Source organism: Hyperoodon ampullatus (genome assembly GCF_949752795.1).
Source record: "Hyperoodon ampullatus genome assembly, chromosome: 15".
NCBI lineage: Eukaryota > Metazoa > Chordata > Mammalia > Artiodactyla > Ziphiidae > Hyperoodon > Hyperoodon ampullatus.
The window spans coordinates 25,222,106-25,232,895 of record NC_136928.1 but is presented as its reverse complement, the minus strand read 5'-3'; positions in this window follow the sequence as shown (position 1 = coordinate 25,232,895).

Here is a 10,790-nt window from a genome sequence, read left to right as displayed (position 1 = left end):
TTGAGGTTTACTTGCACTGCTCTGAAAGTTTTAAAAACAGAAACACACAAAAGTTGAAGAGCTTTTTCTTAACTTCTTTGGTCTAGCACTCCTGAATTAACTAAGAAAATAATCACTTGCTTATGTGCCTACTGACTAATGATGTGCTGGACATCAAAAATTAATTTTAATCTGTTTCTCATTTCTTTTCCTGTTTGGTCTGCTGTTTAGCTGTTTAGGCTGTCTGTAATCAGATGTTTGCTTTCTTTTTAACTAAGAAACAGTAAATCAAGTGAGAATACAAAAAGGAAACAAATGCCACTGGACCACTTAAAATTCCCAATAATACATTGCCAGTGTCCTCTTAAAATTTAATGAGTATGTTTTCCATTATGTAAGCCAGATCATTAATAATCAATTGCCTTTAACTCCAACTAGTATACAAGCTATAGTGACACTTCAGTGTTTGTTCATAGAATCAAGATTACCTTAATCCTGCTGTGGACCACAGACATATGGTTCCTTGGCCAGGAGGTGCTCTAAACAGATCACTGTAAAAGGAACAATGGGAACTTAAAGTTATATTATACTTTGTACCTACCTTTCCAAAGCTTACAGTCTTATGGGAAAGCAACACTGAAACAACAATACCAAAAACATGCAATTATAAATATCAAGTTGTTTGATATAAAAAATGGGTTATTATGAGACACATAAATATAACACTGGTCATGATTCAGATGTGGGGTTAGCAATCTCTTTGAAGAAGGGAGAATTTCACCAGGTCCTACCAATAGGAATTAGGCAGAGGAAGGTACCAGGGGAAAACAGGTAAGCAGGAATGTAGATGACATGGCATGCATCCAAACTCAATCCTCCTTACTTTCTATCTCCTATTTGAGTGGCAAGAAGAGGCAGAAGAAGAAAAAAAAAGACTACCTAACAGAGTAGGTCATTGGTTTGCTTAATGTTCCAACCATTTGAGTAAAAGAGAAAGAACCACTATGATAAACTAAAATTTAACACATCCAATTCCAAAAGTAAACAAAACATTCATTCTAACCAATTCATAAACTATCCTTCTCCCTTCAGACGTGTTATGTGAGGGATTAGGAAAAGGTCAGAAAGTGGACTTGAATCACTTCTCATGGAAGCAACATACCTGATTTCAAGTGTTTCAGCAAGAAACACTGCCTTTTCAGCAAGGCATAGCTCACCTCCCTGATCCCTCTGTAATGTATCTACAGTCATATCCACTTCTCTTACCTGTCCCACTAAAGGAAGTATTCTTCCCCATGACTGTGACAATCCTTCCATCTGTGTTCTGGATTCCATATGCTTTCATTTCTTCAATCATCGTAATTCATCTGATTTATATATCACTATCTTCTTCCTTTCTACTGGTTCTTTCCTCTTCAGAATTTAAGAAAATATTCATTTAAGCCACTCAAATCTTCAAAAGCAACTCTCCATCTATTCTGCATCTCCCTCACCCTGCCAGAAATCTTACTATTCCTTTCATGTCCCTCATACTTTAGTTCTTTTGAAATGTCATCTAAATTCTCTAACTCTACGTTTTTTTTCTTTAATATATTTATTTATTTATTTATTTTTAGCTGTGTTGGGTCTTCGTTTCTGTGTGAGGGCTTTCTCTAGTTGCGGCAAGCGGGGGCCACTCTTCATTGCGGTGTGCGGGCCTCTCACTATCGTGGCCTCTCTTGTTGCCGAGCACAGGCTCCAGACGCGCAGGCTCAGTAGTTGTGGCTCGTGGGCCCAGTTGCTCCGTGGCATGTGGGATCTTCCCAGACCAGGGCTCGAACCTGTGTCCCCTGCATTGGCAGGCAGATTCTCAACCACTGCGCCACCAGGGAAGCCCCTTTATCTCTGTTTTTTAATCCCCATGCACTTCCCAACCCACTGGAATTTAGCTTTTCTAGTCACTCCACTAGAAGCAATTACTAAAATCACCCAAAACTTCCAATTTGTCAAAGCCAATTGAAAATTTTTGGAAACCATCCTACATTACTTCTGAAACCTACTATACTGATTGCCACCCTCCATTTCTCTGAAATTTCTTCCTCCTTTGATTTCTGTGACTCCTCTCCAGATGTCCCTTGCTTGTTTTTCCTGCTGCAATGTCTACTTTTGATGTTTTCCAGAGCTTCCTTCTCAAAGCTTTTTAAATGTACATATAAAATAAATATTGCTGGGCTTCCCTGGTGGCACAGTGGTTGAGAGGGGACATGGGTTCGTGCCCCGGTCCAGGAGGATCCCACATGCCGCGAAGCGGTTGGGCTCGTGAGCCATGGCCACTGAGCCTGCGCGTCTGGAGCCTGTGCTCCGCAACAGGAGAGGCCACAACAGCGAGAGGCCCGTGTACCGCAAAAAAAAAAAAAAAAAAAAAAAGAAAAGAAATATTGTTCTGTGAGCATTCCCAATATTTTCCTATAAAAGAGGCTCTGATTCTTCTTTATTAGTGTTTTTGCTGATATCCATTCTCTGAAAGGGTCTGAACATTCACAGCCTAGTTCTTTGAGTTGCATGGGACATAAAATTAGGGGAAGAGGAACAGATAAACAATTAAAAGAAATATATTATTGCTTAAAGAAAAGATATTTTGTCAGAGTTTTTAAAAAGAACTGTAGAGGGCTTCCCTGGTGGTGCAGTGGTTGAGAGTTTGCCTGCCGATGCAGGGGACACGGGTTCGTGCCCCAGTCTGGGAGGATCTCGCATGCTGCGGAGTGGCTGGGCCCATGAGCCATGGCTGCTGAGCCTGCGCGTCCGGAGCCTGTGCTCTGCAACGGGACAGGACACAACAGTGAGAGGCCCGCGTACTGCAAAAAAAAAAAAAAAACTGTAGAGAGGGTTGAGGTTCTATTGAAGAGTTTGGAATAGATAGCTGAGAAATTTTATGGGTGAAAGGAACTATAAGGGAAAGAAAATGGCATTTTAATAAGGGTTTCTCTAAACTCCGTATATCGTTGCTAATGTTTTATAAACACAAGTAAATAACTCCAATTATTTATTTTTATTTTATTTTATTTTTTTTTGCGGTACACGGGCCTCTCACTGTTGTGGCCTCTCCCGTTGCGGAGCACAGCCTCCGGACGCGCAGGCTCAGCGGCCATGGCTCACGGGCCCAGCCGCTCCGCAGCATGTGGGATCTTCCCGGACCGGGGCACGAACCCGTGTCCCCTGCATCGACAGGCGGACTCTCAACCACTGCGCCACCAGGGAAGCCCATTCCAATTATTTTGAAGTTCATTTAGTTTATGGTCTGTTTCTTATACTAAAATGCCACTCTCAGACTAGAATATATGTTTCATGTGTTCAAGTGAGTTATCTTCAGATTAAAATATAGTGATGTTATGGGTGTTTTATTTTGTGAAAATTCATTGAGCTATGCACTTATGATTCATAATTTTTCCAACAATACTTCAAAAATTTACCAATTTTTCTCAGGATGACTCTCTTACAAATCTAAATGTAAGCTCCAGACATACATTTTCAACCACTTACCAGATACCTCCATTACTATGCATGATAGGCAACTAAAGACAAGGTGTTCAAATGAAAAACCTCTTCCTACTTTTTTTTTCCTATTTCTGTAAGCAGAACCACAGTATAGCCAGTTTTTCAGAACAGATTTTCCTTCTCCATATAATAAAGGTCCTGAGTCAGGGCCAAACTACATCCAAGCCCTCTTCTCCATATGCACAGGTACCATCTTAGTTGGTTCATGCAACATTTCTAACCTACATACTGGTCTCAGTGAGGGCAGTTATGCATCCCACTATCCATTCATCTCCATTATTCCGCAGGGATCCTGTTAAAAAAAAATCTAAATATATACCTGTCCCTTCAGTCTCTTTAGCAGAGCATAATAGCAGCCAACATTCTTATAGCATTTGCTACGTGATAGAGGCTACCGTAAAATCTTTGCAGCTATTAACTGATTTAATCCCTAAATAACTTTATAAGGAAAATATTATTATTATCTCAATTATACAGATATAAATCTGAGGCACAAAAAGGTAACAGTGGGCAGAACTTGGATTTGAACTAAGGCTATACAACTTCTGAAACACATTACCTAACTTTATTGTGGTAACCACTTCACAATATATATATATATCAGATAATCACATTGTACACTTTAAATTTACACAATGTTTTTGGTCAATTATACCTCAATAAAACTGGGGGGTTTAAAAAGAAACTCTGCTTTAGCCAGCTCTCAAGATCTGGTACTTTCTGTTCTTTCTGATTTTCCTTTCATTGACTTTCTTTAAATTACCTGAAAATATCATAGGTTTTATGTCTCTGAGATCTTTCACATTCTTTTCCATTCACCTGGGATACTCTCTCCATGGTCATGTCCACACCAACCTTGTGTATCTGATTAATTCCTCTTTCAAGAAGAAAAGTATATTACCTTATCTAAAACATTCCTCTGACATCCCTATCTTTATCTTATGAGATGACAAGGATATCTGTACCACTGCATTTGTTACCTGCTATTAAGAGTTTTTTTCTTTGCTTATTTATTATCCTCATTAAGAAAAAGATTATGAGGCTAATCACTGTTTAACAATAGTAACTTATACATTACACGGTACAAAATGAACACACGAACTATTTATTTACTAAACTGATGAATACAGATCCAGAGAAACAATATTTATGAGAGTGATTGATTGTAAAATGAGAATGCTACTTTGATGATAATTTTTTTTCTTATGGAGATTATATGAACTAATATATTTAGAACATTTTTAAAGTGTCTGGCAGATAGCATGAGCTCAAAAAACTATAGTAAAAATAATAGTAATATAATAATTATAATAACTTTGAAATAGACCTCTAGGATTCCAAAATCTACTTTGCTTTCTGACAAAACCTTTGCAAAACAGATTTATAGAAAGAAAATGAGAAAGAAGAAATTAGGAGCAGGTAGGTTAGAGGTGGGAAAGAAAAGTCTAGGAAATTTGCAATAGGGATAACTCTAAGTATAAGCAACACAACGAGGATAAAGTTTTGAATAATGAATGCAAGATATAAGAAGAAGAAAGCTTAAATATGGAAATTTAATATTCAACCCAGAAGTTGTATCTAAAACCCCTTGCATTTAGTGAGCAAAATATACATTTAACTTACTGAATTGTTGATTGTGATTAAATACTGAACTCTTTAGCAGATAACCTGAAGTCTGGTTCTTTGGACAGTGAGGGTTGAGAAAAACATGGTCTTCTTACAGTCTTCTAAATAAGGCTAAATAAGCAATAACACAAATGCTTCTCTCTCCCCCCCCCTTTGTGTGTGTGTGTGTGTGTGTGTGCGCACGCGCCTGCACGCGCATGTGTGTGTACCCAGAGATTTTTGTCAAAGCCATTTGTTGCTAAGCAAAAGATCAAGAAAGGGATTGTTGAAACTCATCTTTAAATGCTTAATACCTATATTCTCACCCCTGAACGTGCATATTTACCTCTTCTCTTAATAAGCAGGCACTTGAGTGCAGGTTATTTTGCTTTAGATACACTAGTCAGCACTGAGGACGGGGGGAAGCTTTCTGTGGAACATAAGGAAAGATGCTGGTTATTTGGAAACTTTTCTTCTGGCACCTCTTTAGCTAGTTGGATATTCCATGATCACTGTGACACAATCTAGCCAATTTTAGACTTTATCATACTCTCTCTTTCCAGCAACCAAAGCATCCACAGCAGTTTCCCAGGTCTGTCCAAGGTGAGGGACATCAGCCACTCTGAAAGACAGTTCCAGGGACACAAAAAGTATCACAAAAAGAAAAGTTTCTTGGTGATAGAGACTACTGAGGTCCAGATTTTTCTTTCTTTCTTTCAATACTTAAAAAAAAAATATTGAGGTATAATTGATATAACATTATATTAATTTCAAATGTATAACATAATGATTTCATATTTGTATATATTGTGAAGTGATCATCCCAAAAAGTCTAGTTACCATCCACCACCATACATAGTTACAAAATTTTTTTTCTTGTGATGAGGACTTTTAATTGGGTAATTTTATTTTAATTGAATTAAAGACTATTTGAACAAGTACATAGTTTATCCTGTTAAAGATCTCACCTTCAAGAAGAACACAAATGGAGCAGTGAAAAGGAAAAAGAACAGGAAGTTCGGTCAAATAAATCTAAGAAATTAGGAGGTCACAGAGGCACTGAGCAAAATTTCCCTCATATTAGATGCTAGGGGTTCAAAGAGGAACAACTCCACCAATGTTGTATCACTTCCAGTTCTTTGTAAAAAATAAGTAAATACATATCTTTTAGAAAATAAACTATTAATTGTTTAAATTGAAATCTGAGCTTTACCCGAGCCCACACATCTTGTTGTTGCCTTGTATCTATGGACTACATACATAGCATGTGTTGTGAGAAATTTCAAATAATTTATTTATAAAGTCATAGTTTTAATCATTTTTAAAACTCAATTAAATGCCACTAATAAAAATTACCAATTTTAGAAAGGCAATCTGGGAATGTAAGTGCAAAATTCTTGTCATAAGACATTAAAGTAGAAAAAAATATATGATCCCATCTTAAAGAAGTATTCTATCTTATTTGATGAATTTGTTCAAGCACAGATTTAGGTTAAAATAAGAAAAATGACATTAGAATAATATTAGAAAGATCCTAAAAATTTCCTTATTTTATTTTCTCTTATTTGTATTTTTCTCTGTATGTGTGTATATACTCAATATATATGTACTTATATGCCCTGTTGTAATTCTCTGTCCTATATATTTATATATAATTCTCTGTCCTATATATATATCCTAGTAGATGGAAAAAAACAAAACAACCAATATGTAACAGGAATTTTTAAAAAGCCATCACAAAATATAACATAAATTTGAAATGAATCATGCCTTATCACAGAAACAAAATGTACAGATCGGAAAACAAGTCTATAAGATTGCTCAAGTATGATACTCAAATTGTCCATTATCTTTTGTATTGAAGAAGAAAATGGATTCTATGCCGTCTCATGGCAAATCTAAGGGCTGTTTACCATCAAGTCCAAATCTTAACTGTTTTCAATTTCACATTTCCAAAAAGCTCTAGAAAAAAATATCTAAATGACTATGAATGCTCATAACACTTCTCAAACCACTTTTCATACTCCTAAATTATCAAATCAGTGCTTATTAATGCTACCCACTCCTTGGAAATTTTACTTTTTCATAAGTATTTATTTTAACCAGAATAAAGTAAATATGATCTGTTAAAGCTCCTAGGAGGAAAAGACATTATTTTCCCCATAAGTCAGTGAAGCCATTGCAAATAGAAGCAATACTGTGACTTAATATGACCAATGAGCAGAGTATACACAGTGTTGACTAGTCCACAAGTCTCCATTTACTTAGCAGTAAATCAGTGTAATCTACACTGTAATCCATGGTGTTGCTGCAGTCACAGTAAAGACTGAAAGGCCAGCTTTGTTCCTTTCGCTAGATCCCTTAATTAGAAGATGAAATATAGCGCTTTAATTGTCCAGTAAAAGAATTAAAAGAGATCAAATTTAAATTGCTCCATGATCAATTTTGAATGTTTTTTGTTTGTTTGTTTTTGCAGTACGCGGGCCTCTCACTGTTGTGGCCTCTCCTGTTGCTGAGCACAGGCTCCGGACACGCAAGCTCAGCAGCCATGGCTCACGGGCCTAGCCGCTCCGCGGCATGTGGGATCTTCCCGGACGAGGGCTCGAACCTGCATCCCCTGCATTCGCAGGCAGATTCTTAACCACTGCGCCACCAGGGAAGCCCCTTGAATGTTTTATATTTAGAATTCCTTAAGGGAATAAAAGCTGCATAGTACTTTGATACAGAACACATTCACTTGGATTCAGCAAAAATTTGAGATCGTATTATATGAAAGGAATTGGGCTAAGTACTGTGGAAGTGAACTAATAAAAAGGTAAGAAATCTTGCCTACAAAGAGCTCATGGAATAGTATATTAGAAAAGTATACATAAAATGACTCTAGAGCAAAGTTTAATGGGATAAGGGCTATGGAAGAATTTCAAATTGTTAATATAGGTATATGATGGAAATATTTTTGCCTCCTGAGAATGCAAAAGGATTCATGAAGGAGAAGGTGGTACTTGAGGGATCCTTCAAAGACCAAAAACTCTTTGACAGAGGTAGAGGAAAGAGCCATGTAAAAAGGTTCATTTTAAAGGTAAAATTACTAAAAGGTACAGGGGTTTTCAGGACATAGTGAGTCATTTTCTATGCCCAGATTATCATGGAGAAAAAATGAAAAACAATGCTTGTAAGGCAGATGGCACATCACCATATTTAGAAAATGATCATTAATTGTTTATAGGGCAATAAGAAAGCAATATAATTCAAGGAAGAAATGGATGCAGTCAGAATCAACCTCAAGATTATTCTCACGCTAGCACTTATGGAATGATGATATGAAAAGCAGACCCATTCCCAAGCCTAACAATCATAGCTGGTGAAAAGAATTTTTTTTTAAACCACTTAAAGCCTCTACTCATAGGGCAGAGGCCTTTAACAAAAGAGTATAAAACTTATACTCTGAAAGTAGCATTACCTTGCTGAAAGAAATTAAAAGCCTAAATAAATGGAAAGACATCTTGGATCAGAAGACTTCATATTGTTAAGGTAGCAATATTCCCCCAATTTATCTATACCTTAAACACAATCCTTATCAAAATTCCAGTTAGCTTTTTTGCACAATTTGACACATTGCCCCTAAATTCATATGGACAGTCAAGGGACCCAGACTAGCAAAACCAATCTTGAAAAGATTGGAGGACTCACACTTCCATACATCTAAACTTAAAACAAAGCTACAATCATCAAGAGAGTTTGGTACTGGCATAAGCCTAGACATAGATCAGTGGAATATAATGGAGAGCCCAGAAATAAATCTTCACATTTACACTTAATTGATTTTCAACAGCATTGCTAAGATAATTCAATGGGGGAAAGAACAGTCTTTACAACAAATGGAGCTGAGATGACTGAATATTCATATTCAAAAGAATGAAGTTGGACCCATCTCTTATATCATATCACATAAAAAAAAATTAACTCAAAATGGAAATGTAACAGCTAAAGCTATTAAACTCTTAGGGGTAAATCTTTGTGACCTTGGATTAGGCAGTAGCTTCTTAAATATGATACCAAAATCATAGCACAAGCAACGAAAGAAAAAAAATAGATAAATCAGACTTCATAAACATTTTTTTACAAAGACTTTTGTGCTTCAAAGGACACCATCAGGAAAATGAAAAGACAATCCACAGAATGGGAGAAGATATTTGCAAAGCATATATATAATAAAGGGCCTGTAATCTAGAATATATAAAGAACTCTTACAGATCAATAATAGACAAATAATCCAATAATGGGCAAAATATCTGAATAAACATTTCTCTGAAGAAGATATACAATGGTCTATAAATTCATGAAAAAATGCTTAATGTCATTGGTTAATGACATTAAGAGAGAGAAATGCAGAGAAATGCAAATTGAAACAAAGAGATACCACTTCACACACCCTGACATGGCTATTATCAAAAAGACATAACAACAAGTGTTGGTGAGGATGTGAAGAAATTAGAACCTTCATATACTGCTATTGGGAATGTAAAATGGTATAGCTGCTTTGATATAATCTCACAGTTCCTCTAAAAGTTAAACATAGAGTTACCACCTTATGACCCAGAAATTCCATTCCTGGGTATATACCCAAGAGAACTGAAAATGTATGCCACATAAAAAAAGTATATGTAAATGTTTATAGCAGCCTTATTCACAGTAGAAAAATAAAATATTGTCTATCTATGCAATGGAATACTATTTAGCAATAAAAAGAAATGAAGTATTGATATATGCCACAACATGGATGAGCCTTGAAAACATCATGCTAAGTGAAATAAGCCACAAAAGACCACATATTCTATGTAATCATTTATATGAGATGTCCAGAATGGCAAATCTATGGACAAAAGGTAGATTTGTGGTTGCCAAGGGCTGAGGGAGATGGGGGTAAAAGGTAGTGGCTACGAATAGATACAGTGTTTCTTCTGGGGATGATGACAATATTCTAAAATTGATTGTTGTGATAGCTGCACAACTGAGTGAACATACTAAAAGCCATTGAATTGTTCACTTTAAATGGGTTAATTGTATGGTACGTGTATCATAATCAAAATAAAGCTGGTATTTAAAAAAAAGAAGAGTAATATTCTACCATCAGTGTAGAAAGTGGAGGGTACAAGCCTGACATAAGAGAGACCGTGAGAATGATATTTTTTTTTGTGGTGAGACACACTGAAAATCTGATCCAGGAAAATGAAGGAAAACTAACATGTATCAGACTTACATTTCTGAAAAGATAAAAGGTGTTTCCTCTTTAAGAAATCAGAAATGAGTCTGTACTTTGGTATTTTTCCCTATATAAAGTACATTATTACAGGAAAGAATCTGTGCCTCTCATGATAGTTGAATGCTGAACTTAATCTTTTAACACTTTAATTTCTAAAATTCACAAAGTTTTGGTCTGTGATTATTCACATTACGCTTTCAATGCTATAATGGCTGATACTTTTCTCCTATATAGTTGAACTTTACACAACACAGCTGCTTGGTAGTGTTTCCTTTTGCTAGGTCAGAAATGAATCTAAAATTCCACAGTCATGTTCTTTTCATTTCATTATTCAAGTAATAAAATATGAAGTTTCTTGATATTTCAGGAAGAACAAACTTTGCATGCTTCCATAGTGAAAATTAAGGGC